At 41.4% G+C, this 15,299-nt stretch overlaps 1 protein-coding gene and 1 long non-coding RNA gene across 49 annotated transcripts in view; one reads left to right on the forward strand and one right to left on the reverse strand.

The window, feature by feature from the left end:
- LOC148647083 (NACHT, LRR and PYD domains-containing protein 3-like) overlaps window positions 1-15,299 on the reverse strand; it is a 1,669,284-nt gene that overhangs the window by 645,706 nt on the left and 1,008,279 nt on the right. The gene's annotated exons all lie outside the window — the stretch shown is intronic.
- Window positions 10,692-12,592, forward strand: LOC148647093 (uncharacterized). The gene is made up of 2 exons (XR_015927772.1): window positions 10,692-10,851; window positions 11,033-12,592. It is a non-coding gene; the product is annotated as an uncharacterized LOC148647093 (long non-coding RNA).

Here is a 15,299-nt window from a genome sequence, read left to right on the forward strand (position 1 = left end):
GGAAAATTATTGCCTTGCCTGTCCTTGAAGTGTTGCACCAGCTTAAAAAAGATATAAAACAAAGGCTCTCCCTGCTTGCTTTTGAATCAGCTTTCACTTCTCTGCACAGACAGGTGATGGCTTTTTCCCATATTGCAATAGGAATAAAGACCTTACTGAAGGAATGAGAATACCTCTCCTGGCTCTTCTTCGATAAAATTCCATGACACCACCATTCATTGCGGTTTGACACACAAACCGAAGAGCAATCCCATTCTGAAATTCTAACCTGGGAACACGACACCCCAGGGTCGCTGAAGGCTCTCATACACCAAAAGCCTGAGCTTAAATCAGAACAGTTTCATTGTGCAATTTGAAATATGTCCTTTAGCATTTTACTGCAATGTTTTGTGGTAGTTCTTTGAGCAGTTCATGGAATTCCCATTCACCTGTCTCCACCCTCGTTTCTTGCAGGACAACCTCTAAAACCAGTGCTCAGCGACACCTTAATTGCACTATAAATTGCACCACCTGTGATATAATTTCAGATATTGAGGCATTCAGTTGGTGACTGTCCCTTCTAGGACATGACTGTAAGAAAACTCCTGTTGATGCCTCATAAAATAACAGAAATATGTCTTAGTCAACTATTCAGGTTGGAATTAATTCCAGAAGACACTGTGCCCTTCAGGAACTGAGTGTGAGGCCCCTGCTTTAAGAGCTCAGGGAGCTGTTGGCCTTTTGAGGAGAAATGGTGCACATAAAGGTGTCTCACTAAACAGAATCAGTTTATAGTGTACTGAAATACATGGAATTAAACCCATTTGAATAAAAACATAACTGACAGAGAATTGGGCATAAGCGGGCCTGTAATTAAAGTTCTGAAACTCAGAGCTGGTATAGGCATGAGACCCGTTAGAAATCTCAAACAGCGATTAAGACTGAAGAGAAACCAGGAGACACAGAAGTTCCCTGGGATCTGTGCTGGGAATTGCTAGTATTGAAAATTATTGACTTCGATAAAAAAAGAACAATTTCACAGTTACTTTAATAATAAACTTCACAGAAACCAGTAAATGATGGATATTCAATGGGATGTTTAAGTCAAGGCAATTGATGGTACATTAGTCAGGCTGTGAGTTCGGCCGGTTCGGAAAGTCCCGCTGGCTCAGGTTGTTTCTCGCAGGACAGAAACCTGCGTGTGGTGTCAGGCAGCTGGATGGATGAGTCTGTTTCACACTGGCAAGGAAGGAGCAGCGTCAAGCAGGACGCCAATGATCACACGTTCCCAGAGATGAATCCCAGCCGCTATCACTCGGGTCAGAGACCACAAAACGCGTTCTGCCCCCTCGAGAAAATCACAGCCTCTCTGTGACCCAGAGCGCGCGTGAGCCATTTATTTGGAATTTAGTGTCTTTTTTGCATTTTCATCGCAGAGAAATGGTTTAATCTTTAGTATTTTTATTAACGGGATGTTTTTTTTGGGGATCACTTACTGTACTATGATTCTATTTCAGGTGGTGATGAAGAAGGTTTGTTGTATTCATTTTCTCCGATTCTAGCACTTGGAAAGTTGAAATCTCAAATAAATACTGATGTAATTGAACCCAAGTGTTTCCGAGTTTTCACTGAAGGTGTTGTGTGATTCTTATTCTCCCGGGTTTAATCCCTCTGTATATATAATTACAGTATATCTTTGTTACTACATCCACCGGTTTCATAGTATTTTTAGCGTATTATACTGTACGTCAGTATGTTGTACGTTATTCTTTCTGGTGCTCTAGTTGAAGTAGCTGTAGTGAAAAATAAGATATGGAGTTAAACCCGTGGTGAGTACACAGCTCCGTGTGCGCAACTTAATTGCAACAAACATGACCGCTGAAATTAGCCCAGAGCACCGTATTAACCCTGTTCTGAGTTGCAAGAACCCCAAAATAATGCCTTCTGCCCATTAGAGGTTACTGAAGTAGGGAACTAACTTACCAGGTCATCGTTCCGGTGGGGTACGGAGAGGACACTGCTACAAATGAGCTGATGCTTCTCCTTTTGCTATTTTTCTACTTTTTCTCAACCTTTTCTCTTCTCTATTTTCTTATCTTTTTGGATTTTTGTTGCAGTGGCATATGGTCCCAGCATACAGGATGTTTTTCTGTTTTCAGGCTTCAGGCTTCTGTTTCATTTTTTACAGTGAATTCTTATATTTACGACAACTTTGTAAACCTCAGACATTTTAAAAAGGACGTTGCCCAATGGTGACATATTTATGACACATAAAAATAATTTGTATATTTATATTAAAAAAGGCACAGGAACAGTTTTGTTGATTGTTAATTGCGATTAAGATCCAGAAGCATATATTGTATATATTTTTTCTCATTTAATAGTGTGTTTTGGGGCTGAAACATCATCATTCCTGATTTAATGGACATTCAACAATAACAGGCTAGCCTTTCCTCCATTGTGATTGTTAAACCGAGGGTGGACTGCACCAGGTCATCTCCTTGGTTTACTGATGAGCTGGGAATTATGATAAACACAAGGTCACAGACTAGAGTTTTTATGGAGGAAAAGTACACTTTTCACCTTAAAGCTTATAAACACCGTTTAGTAAGTGACTGTAAGGCCCTGATGTCCGCCTGTGCCTGTAAGCAGGGGTGGATTAAAGAACAGGCTAGCATAGGCTGTAGCCTATGCTAGGTCCATTTTTTAAATGGACCTGTGGGCCCCCATTGGTCCATAAAAACGTTTAATAATTTGTGAGCCAATGATTGGTTAGATGCAATGGGTTCGCAGTTCAAATTCATTTTGTTAGATTCATCAGTTGATCTCTAGAACAAGTTTACGGTAGCCAGCCTCAAAATGTGCGATAGAAAATAAGATAGTGGGGTGCAAAGACAAAAAGCATGGCTGCTAAAAGAGCAGTGTGAGCAGGATCTACTTAGAAAGATCCCCAGATTGACTGGTTATTTCAAGTTTGCTGAGCCGGACCCCTATCCTGAGTTTACGGCTAACGTTACAGCCAGTGCTACAGCAACCGCGGTTGAAAAGTTAGCTGCAGCGAGCTCTAGCCTGGGCTCAGTCTACATCAACGCCGCTCATGAGGATGAGCCAGCTCCCGCAACGGAATCACAGGAACATGAGTCAGAGGCAGAGCCATCTGAAACGCCACCGCCATCTTCATATGATCAACGAGCCATATCCGAGCCGCCGCAATGGCTGTTGCACCTGCTGCCATGGAGCTAACAGCTCCTGCTTCGTCTAGGTCAGACCCAGCACGCTGGAGTAAAATAGATGAACAGGTGAGGGCATACTGGGCTAGGTTGGGCCCGAAATCGTGTCAAAACCAAGACGCGGATGTTGCAGCATCAGAAAGACAACATAAACACCAAAAGAGGTATTTCTCTAAAACCCTCTTCAAAAGAAAACTTGGAAATGGCGAGTGTGTGTCAAGAGAATGGCTGCTATATTCCCCTTCGAAAGGCGCAGTGCTTTGTTTCGAATGTAAATTATTTGAGGACGGCGATAATCAGTCCAGACTGACTGTAGGCTATAGCGACTGGAAAAATGCCGCCGCACGCTTGGCTGAACAACTGTCGGAGAGCCATTAAAAGGCTATGGTTGCATACGTTATGCGCTGTGCTGATAATGGTCAAATTAGATTCAGAACTAAAAAGACAGTTTGACAATGAATATGAGTATTGGACTAACGTCTTGAAAAGTGTGGTTGCAGTGGTGAAGTGTTTAGCAGAGCGAGGGCTGTCTTTTAGGGGATGCAGCAAAACCTTCGGGCGCCCCAACAACGGGAACTTCATGGGTGTCCTCGAAGTTATCAGTGAGTTTGATCCCTTCTTGAAAGCGCATATAGAAACATTTCTAATCGTCGATGCAGTGTATTGACTGATTTGAATCTATTGGCTGAAATGGACTTGCACGAGTTGGGAATGCCCTGCTGTTCTTGAAATAATGCGCTCAAACAGTGTGGTCACTGGTCTCTGCTGTGCTGATCTTGTTGTTGTGTATCGTCGGTTTCAAAGTAAGCATGCGCATGATTTCTGTTGTCAGCTCACAGACAGGCTGTGAATCTGATTTATTGGTTGCATTGCTGTACTTACATTACAGGCTTTTGTAGTGTGTGTATTTGGGCTCCCTGCGTACATGTGTGCCGCTTTACAGTCCGTTTGAATAGGCGGTACCAGCTCATACTCCGAACGCATCACTGAATTATTACAGTATTTTCTCTCACTTTCTTCTGGTAATGGGATGGGGGGGGCTACACAACGTGTAACCTAGGGGCCTCTGATCACCTTAATCCGCCACTGATCCCACCTCATTGCAGTGTTAGTGAATCAGACACGGACTTTGCTTAAAACCTGTGCAGATAGATACCTTCACAGGTTCACACAGAGATACACACAATTACGGTTAAACACTCAGGTAAAATGTTGCGAGTGAAAACAGAAACCTGCTGAGGTTCAGTTACAACAGAGATTTGTTTGTGTGTTTTGTAAAAACTCTAACAGTGTGACAGATCTAGCTACCCACCTTTATTTTAAATTATTCTTATTAACTTAACAGTGTTTCTGAATATCTCAGCAGTGAGAGATGTTATAATCTTTAATCAATGAAGGCCTGTTTCCTCACTCATCATGCTGTCTGCACCAACACCTGTGGCTCCAGCCCATCACACTATTTATTACACTCAAAAAGCTCTTGCAATGCCCACAAGAGGGTGCTCATTGACAACATCAATATACAGTATCAATACCACAGGGCTGCTACATTTCTGTTTCTTCATGGCCTGAGTGGGTTCCAGCCTATCAGTCTTCTTCCTCTCCTCTCCAGCTCTATCAGGCTTATCTCCTTGTCTCCTGTCCCCTCTTACACTGGGCGTATTTTATCTTTTTATACTTGTACTTTTCAAAACTACCCACTTTTCACACAACATTATAGGGGAGTAATGAAAAGCTTAACTGTGGCTATCTTTACCTGTACTCGTAAATGAAGAAATGGGACACTTTTACATCCCTGATTTCTTCTGAAAATTATTATAATATATACTGTATGCTCAAAGTCTATATATTTGTCAAATGACACGTTGCACAGTGACAATGCAATTAGAAATGCATTACATTGAGAAGCAAGAGAATTATTAATATTGCATCTGTATTGGCATAATATGAGAACATTTAGGTGGTCAGAAGAAGATCAAGATGGAACTACAATGAATTTAGGATGTATGGAAACTAAATTTATTGAAGGTCACTTGGATATCTTTGACTGTTAATAGATTTTTTATTTGGTTTGAATCCCACCTGTGGAAGGACTCAGAGTGTGTCCTCTCTCTTTTTGCATCTTCTAAATGCTTTTTTGAAACATTCAAAACTAAAAAAAATAATTTCATCCCTTTTTTAAAATCATGGGCAACTTTATTTCTTCAGGAAATATTTTAATACAGAGACGGCAGAAGGACAGTGCTGGAGATCTGCAGTGGGTCCTCCCTTGTCTTCTTTTGTATGTCTTCTGTTCGAGTGTGCCCACAACTTGTGACTCACTCATCTCACCAGTCCAGTAGCAGCTACACTTGTTATGTTAGAGTGTTCCTCCTCTCCAGGGTCTCTTTGATCACACAGGGGTAGGAGGAAGGATTGTAACACCTGTAAAAATCCTCTGACTACACCCTGTCCCACACTGCAGAGAATAAAGACAGCACGTTGAGTCACTCAACACGTTTTTCTAGGGCTTATGGAAGAAAATACAAATAAATGAGTTCTTACCTCATGATGATTAACGATTATCATTCTATGTCATTTGAAAATACGTTTCGGTGTTGGACTTTATTGATATTCCATCCATCCATTTTCTAGCTGCTTGATCCAATTCATGATCACGAGGGAGCCAGAGTCTATCCCAGCCACCAAACAGCACAGGGCAGGATATACCCTGTACAGTACGTGACAGCAATCCACCACACAGCAGACACTGAAACAAACATGGTCATTGTCAAACCATTTTACCAGAAGCCAATAAGCCTGGTATGTCTTTTAGACTGTGGGATGAAACTAAAGCACCAGGAGAAAACCCACTTGAACCAGGTGAAATCATACAAAAGCCATGCAGACAGCAGCAAAGGAATTCAACCCAGTGCTCAAGTGATGTGAGGCAGAGATAGCAGCCACTGTGTCATCTGTTTTTATCTGCAATAAAAAAGACAATCTCTGGTGCAGACTGAACTTTCACTCTGCAAGCAGATCAGAACTATTTTTGTCATACAATATAGATATAGTATGTATAAAATAAGATTGTTTTCATACTTCAGAAAAAACTCCCTGCTCTAAGCAACTGCTATAATAACAGTCTACGGTTTACTGACCAAGGAAACCAATTTGCATAGAAGAGACACTTTGCATTGGTAGCACGTGCTCTGGGAGTGTTTATAGCCCTGTGAGTTTAACACTTCATCCCTGAGAGCTGCCCTTCATGGCAACAGAACCCACAGCAGCAATGACCTTCATCACCATCTTCATCTGGACACTCATCGTCTGCACTCAGGGTAAGATATTATTTCATTATTTATTTATTTATTATTATTATTTTTTATTTTTGGGAGAAGATATAATTGAAGTATAATACATTGAACAATGCAAAAATATAATGCTGGCAATGAAAACAAACAATATAAATATAATGATGTTTTTTTTTATTTTCAGAATCCAGAGGACAGGTTACTGTGACTCAGACTCCATCAGTGAAATCTGTAACTGCAGGACAGACAGTCACTGTGAGCTGTAAGGCCAGCAGTGCAGTAGGCAACTGCTATTCAAGCAATGACTGCCTATCCTGGTACCAGCAGAAAGCTGGGGAAGGTCCTAAACTCCTGATTTATGCAGCAACTAACCGTTATACTGGGATCCCAGAGCGTTTCAGTGGCAGTGGATCTGGGACTGATTTCACTTTGACCATCACAGGAGTCCAGGCTGAAGATGCAGCAGATTATTACTGTCAGAGTTACCACTACATCAACAGTAAACATCTGTTCACACAGTGTTAAACAGCCGTACAAAAACCTCCCTCAGCAGGACTGCACAGCGACTGCACTGCTGCAGCTGGGACCTTCTGAGATGAAGACAATGACACAGAACACAGTTTACTGTATGAAGCAATTGAACTGAGACAAAAGCTGAACTTCATTAACGATATAAGTTAAGATATAACTTTATTTGCCATCCAAAAGGGTGGAAATTTGTCTTTGGCATCACCATACAAAACTAAAAAAGGCAATACTCAACATAAAATAAATTCACATTCAATACAAACAATAGGCCTAGGCACGCAAAAATATGAATTGTATACAGTACACACATCTTGCTCTGCCCATACTACACTACCATTACATATATTCCCATACAGGAAACAGACACTGAGCTGTGTTTAATATACAAACTCCTCAGGGAACAGAGGATTTCTTGTAGACATTTTTCTTGGCCACAGGCTTTCTAAACCACCTTGCTGAAGGCAGCTCTTGGAAATTGGAGTGAAGAAGTTGGGAGGGGTCATCAAGGATAAGTTGAACTTTCTTATGAACTGCAATGTAATACAGCCATATTGGGGTGTAATACTATGTTTGAGATCCCTTCTGCTTTGCTTGTTTCCCTGTCTCTGACCCAGAAAGTTTCTACCTTGTCTGGATCCTCTCCTGTGCTACAGACCTTCTCACTTCACCTGACTATACTCCTTTTGTTTGTGCACATTGTTTCTTATCCTTGAAAGCCTTTTTGCATGACCACAGCATGGCCACAGGACTGTGTTTCTCTGGCTGCTGAATGTTTCCTTCCAGCTTGCAGTTTACTGCCTGTTCGCCTGTCTGCCCTCCTGCTCACTTGTCTGCCTGCCTGCATGTAGGATTCATCACCAGCCCAGACCACTGTTCTCCTTTCAGCTCAGTTATTACATACAGTAAGTTGCAGGTCTTTACTGGATTTGTGCTGAGGGATAACGTAAATGGGTCCATTCATCTTGGCAAAATTAGTTAATGATCCACACTTGTCAAGTCTCTCCATCACTTTTCTGTTGGATTCAAGTTGTCACGATTCATAAGTCCCTCCTCTTAAGGACACTCCGGCTCTTTCTTGTTTGTCTTGATTTTTATGCACCTGCCTCCTGTCTCAGCCTTTTCCTTTAAAAGCCAGATGCTCCTACCATTCCGCCTACCAGCGAGTCCAGGAGAGGCTCGACGGCATTGACTTCACAATGGCATCCTGACCATCTGGGTCCAGGGTTGGGAGCGCCTGGCCCCGTTACCGCTTTTTATCTCCCTGACCCTTCACTGGATCCCGCTCCGGCTTTTTGCTTCTGTCATGTCTGTCTTGGATGGATTACCCCGCCTCTGGACATTTGCCCGCTCTGGATTTCCCTACAGACTCCCTTTGGACTTGTTTGCCTTGGATTACGCCCCCCCTGTTCGTCTAACAGACTCACTCCTAGTCTTCTTTTCCCATGTTTGTTTCACTCCCTTCTGGATTCTGCCATCTGCATAGGGTCCTGAAAACACGCTTCGTGACACAAGTCTGGGCTTTGACTGTGACTGGGCACTCAAGGACATTCAGTCTCTTCTTGTCAGACCTCTTCAGTGTGGTTTTGGCCTTATGCTTCGGATCTTTATTCACAACGAAGAGTGAATTTTTTGCCCATTGTTTAGATTAGTGAGTCAAACATGTTTTCCTGTAGGATTTGGCAGTACATTGCGTCATTCATTATATCACATGTACTGTATCAGCAGCCTGGGGCCCAACAGTGTCTGCTGGGCTGAACTCCAGGTTATTAAAGGTGTAAAAAAGGGAGTGTTGAAAAAGAAATTAAAGTTAAAGACCAAATAACAATAAATCTGCAGTTAGAGTATGAAAGATAAATGAAGGTTCAAGACCAAGTACAACGAGGGCAGAGAAAATAACACTTTGTTACTGCCTGAGCTTGGGATAACCTCAGTAAAACAGAGAAAATTCAGGGTTTATCTGCAAAACCCCTTCTATTCATGATACCTCAAAGAGGATCTGCTGCTGCTGTATACAGTATATGCTATATCTGCTACTGCTGTATACAGTATATGCTGTATGAATTGTTGTGTTTTATGCAAAGGCTAATTGGTCACTCCGGAATGACAAAGAAATATTTGAATAAGGTCAAAGTAAAAAATACACCATCGAAATACACCAAAAATACATCAAATACATGTGGTTAGGATGGTTTGTGAATGTGTTAAGTGGATGCATTATTGGCTTTATGTTGTATTTGTATTGCATGTTTTTCATTGTATGAACTCACCAAACCACATTCTATGCAATTAGTTTTCTGGCAATAAAGTTTTGCGCTTGAACATGAACGACACCATCTGTTATGGTCTAACTTGCAGGATCAATCAGTCCACATACTCAGCACCCATACTATTGAAGATAAGTGAATATGGAGTTACTATTGTTTGTGCAAATTCATATCATTGGATACCGTGGTAAACATTCTAAAAGTGTCATGAGCCTTCAATAACCAACAGCTCAAGAATTTGACTGAACACCTGTAAACGGGTTGTGGTGCTGGAATAACACTGGTCCTGCGTCGACAGTGGTCTCAGATCTATTCCAACTTGAGTGAGAGCCAGAGGACCAGCTCAGGGATCTTTCATTTAATTATTTTGAGGTTTAAAGGAAATGCAACAAGCCAAGCTCATACTGGTCACAAGAAAGAAAAGAGAAGCTCTTTTATAGCTGCCCTCTCAAGAGGCGCAGCTTTTGGGTATTTCATCAAGGCAGAATTCCCACATGGCTCTCAGAGCTCTGGGGATCGAGAGCAGTTTTTGGTCCTCCAGTGCCCTCTAGTGGTGACTAGCGGGACTTCAGCTGTGTCGCACAGCCCATCAATAGGACAGCACCTCCTACTGGCCAGCTAATGAACTCCTGATACAGAGGAAGGTCTGCACACTCCTGCTCTACAAGCAACACTCACAGAAACACAATCATATCATTGGTTTCCCATTGCAGTCCTGACCAGGACCAGCTTTGCTTAGGTTCAGAGGTCACAAGTTTAGCCAAAAATGATGGTGATGCCCCTTCTCCTCAAAGAAAGATATTTATTGTACATTTGTGAACTGGACACAACACAATCAAAGTGTTTATTTGAAACAACTTTCTTAATCAATTAAATCAATTGCTCTATGGTGCAGTTACTTTAATTCTATCTGAGCTCATTACTGAACCTGAATATACAATTTTCTTTTTTTCCTGATATACGGTACTAAACTCAATATAACGTCTTTTAGACAAACAGGTTATTCTCCCACACCTCTTTTAAACAGGAGTCTGTTTTCCAGGTGGACACTATTCCCAGGTCTCCATCACACTGCGGTGCCATTGAGGACATGAATTCAGCCTTTTCACTGTTACTTTACTGGTTCTCCATCAAAGTGTCTTTATAATACTTGAACTTCTTATAAAATGTGAATTGAAAAGTACTGGTACATTTGTAACAATGTATTTTCAGTATTAAATATTCAGTATAAGGATCAAGCTGTAATAAGAAAGCTGTGTTTTTTAGCATGTTAGAAATTAGTAACCCATCTTTGACTGTGATAAACAAAGCAAAACATTAACTGACACAAAACCCTAACAAGCTCCATCTGTTTTCACAGGTCAGATCTCATCTAACTGTCTGTGACAGGATTGTATACAGGAAGGAGCTTTGCATACCTGTGCCGCTTCACTGCTCCAAACCCTTTAAGACTCACAGTGTGGATCAGTCACTGTTCAGCCCTTTCAGAGTCACTGACACACAGGACAATGATGCCACTGATTCTATTGCTGGGGACACTGGGGCTCTTTGCTCAAGGTAAGACATATATCCATTCATCCATTTCCATGTGAACATAAGGAGAACTCCAACATAGTGAGAGATTTACAGTATATAATGTAACTCCATTTACTTATTCAAATCAAATAAAAATAGGGAAAAAATAGATCAAGTTGAGACATTATAAAAATATCAGTTCTTTTTTTCTGCTGTGTTCCAGAGTCCAGTGGACAGATTGTTCTGACTCAGTCTCCAGCTCAGTCTGTTTTCCCAGGAAGCTCTGTTTCTATCAGCTGTACAGCCAGCAGCTCAGTTTACTGCTCTACTCATAAAGTTGAGGAGCTGTCCTGGTACCAGCAAAAACCAGGGGAAGCTCCTAAGCTCCTGATCTACACAGTAGACACTCGTCATTCTGAGATCCCTGAGCATTTCAGTGGCAGAAAATCTGGACTCATCTACACTCTGAGCATCAGTGAAGTGCAGACTCAGGATGCTGGAGTTTATTATTGCATGCAAACTGCCCTTCGTCCTTTCACACAGTGATAGACGCCTGTACATAAACCTCAGACAACCACACAGGAACTGCTTTCCTTTTTAAACATTAACAACAGTAGGCTGCTAGGCTGAGGATAGCTGCAGTTTAATAGAAAAGTTATTTATAAATGTTTTTAATTAATAATTTAAGAGTTAATTATTTTATCAAACTCACACATTCACAAAGGGAGCATTCATTTCCCTTTTTATTATCCTGTAATCTCAATAGTTGCTGCTTTGTATTGTTATAATGTTGGAATATGAAGGAGGTTTATATCTTCCAGACAATGTATTGTGGAGAAAAAAAATAAAAAGGCAAATAATATGTTAGTACAGTCAAACATGTAGAATTGCAGCTGAGGGATACTGGGTAAAAAATCTATAACAAACCAATAAGACCTCATTTAAAAAAATGTATAAAAACACTTTGCATTCACTTTGGTGATCCCCTCTGTGCAGTTGATGGTCTCTTTGTCCTGGATCTGGAACGAAATGCCCAATATGTTGAGGGGCTCCGTGCAGAGCTCAAGACCCTCCTGCGCCATTGTCCTGTCCTTCCAGGGTCCGAAGAACTTCAGTTTGCTCTTTCGGCGGTTGAACTTTGATCACAAAACCCTGGAGTATTGCTCCATGACCTGGATGGCTCTCTTCAAAACCCAGTCCGAGCTCCAGAACAGCATCATGTCATCTGCATACTGGGAGATCTTGAGGGTTTCCCCCGTGCCTCCTCCAGGGTGTCCCGGAAACAGGTGTAGAATTTCTTGGGAGTCCTTCTTGCCCTGGCACTTTGCCATTCTCCATGGACCAAAGTGCCACCCTCACCTTCACTGGTACCTGCAGAAACCTGGTCAGGCTCCACAGCTCCTGGTTTATTGGGCAACAAACCGTCAGTCTGGGGTTCCTGATCGATTCACTGGCAGTGGGTCTAGGTCACAGTACAAACTAAGTATCACTGGAGTCCAGGCTGAAGATGCAGGAGATTATTACTGTCAGCAGGGCTACAGCACTCCATTCACACAGTGATACACGTCTGTAAAAAATCAACAGGAAACACAGAGGACTGAGGCGGAGAACAGCTGCAGAGTGTCTACAGTGAACTGAGCACAACTAAGTTTGTACATAATGTATTAAACTTTTATCTTAATGTTATAGTCAGTATTTTTACCCAAATTACTTCTAAACGTATCTACAGTATGTTTTTAAATTAAACCAAAGATGAAAAATAAATAATTATTTGTACTTTTAACAGCTACGTAGATATTATTTTTATACAGTCTTGATACAAAATAAAATTATATCTCTTAATCATATATTTTTCAACAATATTAAATGTTTATCATTTATACATTTTATTTTGTCATCTGCATACTGCATACGGCCAGCAGCCATATCACTCTGCAACTCACAACTGGCAGCCCCACTGAAGCTAAGCAGGTGTGAGTCTGGTCAGTACCTGGATAGGAGACCCCCTGGGAAAAACTAAGGTTGCTGCTGGAAGAGGTGTTAGTGGGGCCAGCAGGGGGTGCTCACCCTGCGGTCCATGTGGGTCCTTATGCCCCAGTATAATGACGGGGACACTATACTGTTAACAGGCTCCATCCTTCGGAAGAGACGTAAAACTGAGGTCCTGACTCTCTGTGGTCATTAAAAATCCCAGGGCGATTCTCGAAAAGAGTAGGGGTGTAACCCCAGCATCCTGGCCAAATTTTCCATTGGCCTTTACCCATCATGGCCTCCTAATAATCCCCATCTATAAATTGGCTTCATTACTCTGCTCTCCTCCCTACTGATAGCTGATGTGTGGTGAGCGTTCTGGTGCACTATGGCTGCCGTCGCATCATCCAGGTGGATGCTGCACATTGGTGGTGTTGGAAGGAAGTCCCCATTACCTGTGAAGCACTTTGAGTGGAGTGTCCGGAAAAGCGCTATATAAGTGTAAGCTATTATTATTATTATTATTATTTTTCCAATAAAAACAGTAGTAGCTTCCATCACTAAGAAGAGAAAGAAAAGGCTGCTGTTCAGTCAGTAGTGTTAATTTATTCTGAACATGTTGGACTGACGGTGCACAGGACACTGTTATTCTAACAGATCCAATCAGACGAAGCAGGAGCCTGAAGACAATGAAGTCTGTATTTATCAACTCTGGCCACAAGAGGGAGACAGATCACTGCTACCTGCACTGTACAATCGCACATAGATAAAGCCAACAGAACAGCCTGCAGTTCTCACCCTTGTCAATCCAGTTCCCACATCGTTAGCACTTATCTCCTCTGTGCTACTGGATTCATTTCTTTCTATCTTTCTAAGCACCTGAAGAAGGATTACTGAAATGCCCTAAATAATTTTTTTTAATGATAATTAAAAACAGTATAAAATATGCAAAAAATCCTAATACAAACATAGGTGTTTGTAAATTCTATAATGTATTTCATACACTTATTGATTATTTGAAAGTAATAATTCCTACACTCTGTAACAGAAAAAAGCTCAAATACAAGATCATAAAGCCCAGTTTATGAATCTGAAAATTAATATATGTGAAAAAGAACAGTAATATTATTAAAGTCCTCATCTCACACCTACAGTCTCTCACTGTCTCTACTGTCTGAGCTCATAGTGACCCTGTGTAATATCCCAGCTCATCCTGAGCCCACAGTCCACACTTAGTCAGAACAGTACATCCAGTACGTGGGGTTTGATTAACATTGAGGAAAATATTAGAGTAATACAATAATTTAATATTGATACTATTTTTAAACAATAGGAAAAATGAAAGGTTCAAGCACATGTTCAAACATGAATAAAGAATTAACAAAGTCAGAAATTATTATTTTTTCATACTATATTCTGTTAATTATTTAGGGTCATTACAAACAATCCCCAGGCTTATCCATGGTTATTAATATCACATATAGTACAAATTTACCATGATTACCATGATGGACCATCACAGGAGTCCAGGCTGAAGATGCAGGAGATTATTATTGTCAGAGTTACCACAGTGGTCCTGTGTTCACAGTGTTACACACCCATAGAAAAACCGTGTACAGGCGCTGCTCTGGCTCATCAACAGGAACCACAGAAAACTGAAGCAGAGAACAACTGCAGACCTACCACAGCTGGACGGGGTCGGTATGTCCCTCAGTGACACATTTTTAATCATCACCTGCCCCAATTTTTACTTTTGAAGACTTTGATTAGGAAGAGGAAACAGACACACTGGAGAAAGACAAACATCCCTGAACTGACAAAATCACTGGCCACTATATAAAGTACTGTGTACAAACTCAATTAATCTTCTGAGCCTTGGCCTTTCTTCAACTGTTGACACTTGTGACATATATTTTTCTATTTTTTAGTAACCCTTGAGCTCAACCAATATGAAGTAACTGCATTGAGAGCAGCTCTTCCCCTGCCTAGACATGATCATGTGACTTGAGGGCTCAGAGCTCACTACCACTTCCCAGACAGCAGAGAGCTCTGCTTCTCCAGAAGACTGGTCTCCTATAGCAGGAGACTTCTGTAGTGTCTGGGGCTCAACAAGGGTGGAAAGATTTGGGAGGTGGTTGGATAGGGAGGAGGAGGTGTGGCAGGGCCCATCTACAGTCCATCCCACAGCCTGCATGCAACAGGCAGTGATCCTGACTCTGGAAACTGGTAACTTATTTGTGAGGTTTTATTTAATAATTTCTGTTTAAAAAATATTGAAATACTCTATTCCTCACAAAGGTCATAATTAATGGGAAATCGACATAATCAAAATGACACCTTTGTTCTCAATCATGTCCCTTTTATTTAGAGAAACCCTGTACACTTGGTAGAGGGGCTGGTAGTTGGACACTGAGCTGTTCAGTTACAAGCTTGGAGATGTTCAGCCTGGGTTCTGATCAACACACAGTACAGGAACAAATACGCTTAAGCGAGAGACACGAGCTCAGAATGGCCGTAAG

This window comes from Lepisosteus platostomus, chromosome 16 (assembly GCF_059453375.1).
Source record: "Lepisosteus platostomus isolate fLepPlt1 chromosome 16, fLepPlt1.hap1, whole genome shotgun sequence".
NCBI lineage: Eukaryota > Metazoa > Chordata > Actinopteri > Semionotiformes > Lepisosteidae > Lepisosteus > Lepisosteus platostomus.